The 5,222-nt window shown below is 43.3% G+C and overlaps 1 long non-coding RNA gene across 1 annotated transcript; it reads left to right on the top strand.

Moving 5' to 3' along the window:
- Positions 1-3,131, top strand: LOC113034255 (uncharacterized). Its single transcript, XR_003274137.1, has 3 exons — positions 1-71; positions 2,351-2,559; positions 2,724-3,131. It is a non-coding gene; the product is annotated as an uncharacterized LOC113034255 (long non-coding RNA).
- Positions 3,132-5,222: the final 2,091 nt, after the last annotated feature.

Raw genomic sequence — 5,222 nt, forward strand, 5'->3', positions numbered from 1 at the left:
CTCTCAGCGGAATTGACCGGAGAAGGCATCAGTTCATGCACTGCACTGGCCTGCACCACGATTAGTATAAGGTAAGAATGAATGACTTTTGTTCTATTCGTTATTTAACAAAGTCTATCAACAAAGAAAACATTTTCGTTTCATACTTTTCCGTTATACAAAGCTAGCTTTAACGCTTCGAGGGTTCCTTTGTTCTTGCCGTCGCCTCGGCGCTTGACCCAGACTTTCACTCTGTGGTTGCTTTTTAGCATAGTACTACAAAAAAATGTAAATCTGTGATATATGATTGATAAACGTAAAGGTAACTGTATAAATGTGTTCAATGACTTTGTTACTTTTAATGATTGGAGAGCACCCGCTTCGATTCGCACTCAATTCAAACTTTACGCTGCACGCTCACCTACCTTGCGTTTGCACCTTTTGTCCACACGTAAACTGCGTTTTTGTTAACAGAAAACAGATTTTTAAAGACGCCTGCCAGGGCGGATATTTTCGAAAACTCAGTTTTAGCATTTACGTGTGGACGAGGAAAACGGAGAAAACGCAGCGTCAAAGGTGTGCGCCTATTTTGACGCCACACTGTGCGCCAAGTTTTTGTCTCGGTGCCATGAATTCCTACAATGGCAGACTTAGACAAAATATTGTTAATTTTATTATCTTCAGTGTTTAAATGCTCACATACACACACGCAGTTACTGTCCCTTCACACATAGGACTCGGTTCAGCTTCTATGAGCCGTCTTTGTATCTAGTTTTCCTTCTTTATTGACATTGTGCCCTATTTTTCCTTTTTTTCAGATCTGATTTGGTAACTACCATCCACTTAAAAAATTAACTTTTTCTAAACAGCCCTCACCACTCCGGAGTCTTCCCCCCTGCCCACTGACAGCGGGCATCATAATGCCCCGCACAGCTTCTGGCACATTTTCGATTTTTTTTCTGTAGATTCCAGAGACTCTGTGAGGCCACTATTACAAGGCAAGTTTGAAAATCTTGGAATTTCAGGTTTTACATGGTATAAATGGTAAATGGCCTGTATTTGCCTGTATTGTTGTGGACTTCAGGAGAATGCACACCCAACATGCTCCTCTGACCATTGACGGAGCGTCTGTGGAGAGAGTGAGCAGCACCAAGTTCTTGGGTGTGCACATCACAGAGGATCTCTCCTGGACGTACAACACCACAGCACTGGCCAAGAAATCACAGCAGCGTCTCTTCTTTCTCCGCAAACTAAGAAGAGCAGGAGCTCCAGCCCCCATCATGTACACTTTCTACAGAGGCACCATCGAGAGCATCCTGTCGAGCTGCATCACTGTGTGGTTTGGAGCCTGCAATGCGTCCTGCCATAGAACCCTCCAACGCATAGTGAGAGCTGCAGAGAGGATCATTGGTGTCTCTCTCCCCTCCCTCCAGGACATTTACAGCACCCGTCTCACTAAAAAAGCCCTTTGCATAGCGGCTGATCCCACGCACCCAATGCAAAGCTTCTTCAAGCTGCTGCCGTCGGGGAGGAGACTGCGGAGTCTCCAGGCCAGGACCAGCAGGCTGAAGGACAGCTTCATCCATCAGGCTGTCAGGAAGCTTAACTCCCTCCCGATTCTGCCCCCTCTCCCCTCTCTCCTCCACGGTCTCACTGAACTCTGTCACACACACACACACACACACACACACACACACACACACACACACACACACACACACTCTCTGACTCACTCACTGGCCTGCACCAGTTACCAGTCACTTTGTGGAGCATTGGACTGCCATTACCTCATAAGACTCTGTTGTTACACTATCTCTTACCGTACATTACTAAATCTCCATTTGCACTATTTGCCTATTTGCACTACTCTGCCTGGTTTACACCCAATGTCATTTACCCATTATATTGTATATTGTATAGCTTTCTTGTTATATGTAAAATTGTATTTATTTAAATTTTTACTTTTTAATTATTTTACCTGCATTTTTTAATCACTCTTATATTTAAATGTTCATTTGCTATTTTATCTAGGGATTGAGAGTAACGTAGTTTCTATTCTCTGTATGTCCTGTACATGTGGCAGAATTGACAATAAAGTTGACTTTGACTTTGACTTTGATTTGTACAGCGCTTTAACTAGTCCCTAAGGACTCCAAAGCGCTTTACACATTCAGTCATCCACCCATTCACACACATTCACACACTGGTGATGGCAGCTACATATACAAATATCAAATATATGTGACAGGCAAAAACTCTTAGCAGTTACAACAACTTATACTTGAATGCAGAATGTTACACCATCACTATTAGTTTTTCGCCTCTCACTGCTTAAGCCATTAATATTTCTAGAATTGTTTTTTTTAAACAGATGCGACCTCACAAAAGATGTTAACTATGCTGTCTGACCTGATGAGAGCTGTTAACGAACTCCGTGAGGAGGTCAGAGCCATCCGCCATCCCTGCTGCAATGAATCTGTAGATGCTGGGGTACTGCCTCTGGATTTGCCCTTGCACAACATTGAGGAGCTAAACAATGCAGAGCCAGCTCTTCAATCACAAGAGGCAAATAAGGCAAAGGTGAGTAATATAAAGGTTATGTACACTTTGTAACTATAAAGTATAATAGCTGTCAGATGTGATTTAAATACATAACGACGGCCTGTTGATTAAACACACAAGCACTTGCATACACATTTAAGACATGAGACACGCTAATTCCATCTATTGAAATGTGTCTATAGGTGAGACGCTTTGCCTTGATTGGAGGGACCACACTGCAGGTGCGAGACCGCCGTGTAATGGCTTATGCCATCACAAACGAGCTGGCCTCAGTACTAAACTGGGCAGGGAAAAAACCAAGGACCAGACAAAGCAAAAAAAGGCATTTAAAGATACAGCGCTGTGCAGATGCATATTTGGTAAGTTTTACCGTTTATTGTAGTTTTATGAGCCTAAAGTGAAGAATAAAGGGATCAATTGATCTGCTGGGTGTTTCACATTTCCTATGTCCGGTTTTTGCTATATTACTTTGTCTTTGTTAATAACAAGACTTTCATGTCCGGTTAATCTGGAGATGGAGTCTTTGGTCTTCAGCTTGTTTAGTCCTCGGGTTGTAGTTTGTACAGCCCGAGGACCCCAATGTTTAGTTTGTTTTAAAGGATACGCGGCACACCATGCTAAGACTTATCACTTTTTCCACTCATAGCTCTTTGGGAATCAAATGCGGCAGTTTGCAGATTTATGCCTGGTGACTTTCATGTTTATCAGCCAAGGAGTTTACATACTTTCTCCCTGCTGAAGACAGTTAACAAGAGCTTATTCACGTGTAGTTTTTTTTCTCTGTTACATCACATGCAATGCTTTCTTATTTTAGGATATTAATATTGACATGATACATTGTGAGACTTTTTTTTTTATAAAGGGTGTCCAATTTGAGGAATAAGTACAATTATGTGTTTAGGTGGTTTAAGTATTGATGGAAACATGCAGTAGTTTAGTATTGGTTAAAATACCTATAAAGAAAGGTAGATTTCCAGTCATGATTTAACTGTTGTTTTAATAAAAAGCAACTGTGTGAAAGAGGTGGAAAATCAACACCATAGCTCAGTGTTTCAATATCAGAATCTGACATTGTTTCAATGTCAACAGTATCAGAAAATATAACGATGAATCAACGTCAGGTTTCAACATTGATTCAAGCTTTGTGGGAGTAACCCACCCAGAGAGACAAAAGGGGGTGAGCTCATTGTGAAACCTGGCCCCACCCTATCATGTGATTTCCTAAAAACAACTCATCTCTTTTTCCTCTGTGAACAGACTGAGTGGACCATTTTGCATTAGTGTTCTGCTAATGTGTGCCGATTGGTTGTTTGGGACAGGATGTCCCTTGATGGCGCCCGTCAGACAGACGCCAGGAGGTTGTGGTGGCTGCAAGTGATGCAATCAGGAGGCAGCTGCTCGCCCCAAATCAACATGGAGGGCACTGTAAAGCAGCTCATGGTGCTGTGATAAACTATAACACTTACAGCAACATGAATGTGTCTGTGGAGACCAAACACTTTGTGTATCAGCTCTTTATTTTGGGGGGCACTGCCTCACTGCTGCCTCTGCTGGACACCAGAGGAACTGCAGCTCTGAGCACGCCATGCAGCTGCACGCACGGGGCGATCCGTGCTAACTCGCTAACAGAGATTTGCCGTGTTAATGCGGTTATGGCGTTAACATCATTTTAACACTGACAGCACTATTTTTAATTTGTGTATCTGAACTCTGTGTGGCATTTATCTGGGCTCTAATCTAAGCTGCTGTGAACTTGTGATTTCTGAGGCTGGTGACTCAGATGAATGTATCCTCAGCAGCAAAGGGGACTCTTGGTCTTCCTTTCCTGGGGCGTCCTCGTGCGAGACAGCTTCATCGTAGTCTTGATGTTTTGTGCGACTGCATTTGGGGACACATTCAAATTTTTAGCAGTTTTCCGACTGACTGACCTTCAGTTCTTAAAGTAATGACAAACTGTTGTTTCTCTTTACTTAGCTGATTGGTTCTCGTCATAATATGAATTCTAACAGTTGTCAAATAGGGCTGTCAGCTGTGCACCAACCGGACTGCTGCACAACACACCTGATGGACCTGTGGCAAGAAACTCCACAAAGTGGGCTGTACCAAGTGTGCCCCATCACGGGGGAGTTTGGCTTCTTGTTTTTTAGACGATAGATGTTTAGCAGATAATACAGATGTTAAAATTCGTCGTCTCTGTGATGAGCTCCTACAGCAGGGGTGGGCAACTCCAGGCCTCGAGGGCCGGTGTCCTGCAGGTTTTAGATGTGTCCTTGAACCAACACAGCTGATTTAAATGGCTAAATGACCTCCTCAACATGTCTTGAAGTTCTCCAGAGGCCTGGTAACGAACTAATCATGTGATTCAGGTGTGTTGACCAAAGGTGAGATCTAAAACCTGCAGGACACCAGCCCTCGGGGCCTGGAATTGCCCACCCCTGTCCTACAGTGATGATGGTTAGGCAGACCTCACGCTCATGCACTGTTTGGTTTCTGACAGATAAAAGTCTCCTGCAGAGACAAAGAGGACGAGCACACACAGGTGTAACGCAGCTGTTGTCATATTATGCACATCCATTGATCCGACAGGTGCACATTTTCAACCGTGTGACAGACTTTCAGATTAAATGCTGATCAGATTAAATCTCAAGTTTTCTAAGTAAACCTCGCTGCTGACGAGAGCA

Source organism: Astatotilapia calliptera, chromosome 12, assembly GCF_900246225.1.
Source record: "Astatotilapia calliptera chromosome 12, fAstCal1.2, whole genome shotgun sequence".
In the NCBI taxonomy this organism is placed as follows: domain Eukaryota; kingdom Metazoa; phylum Chordata; class Actinopteri; order Cichliformes; family Cichlidae; genus Astatotilapia; species Astatotilapia calliptera.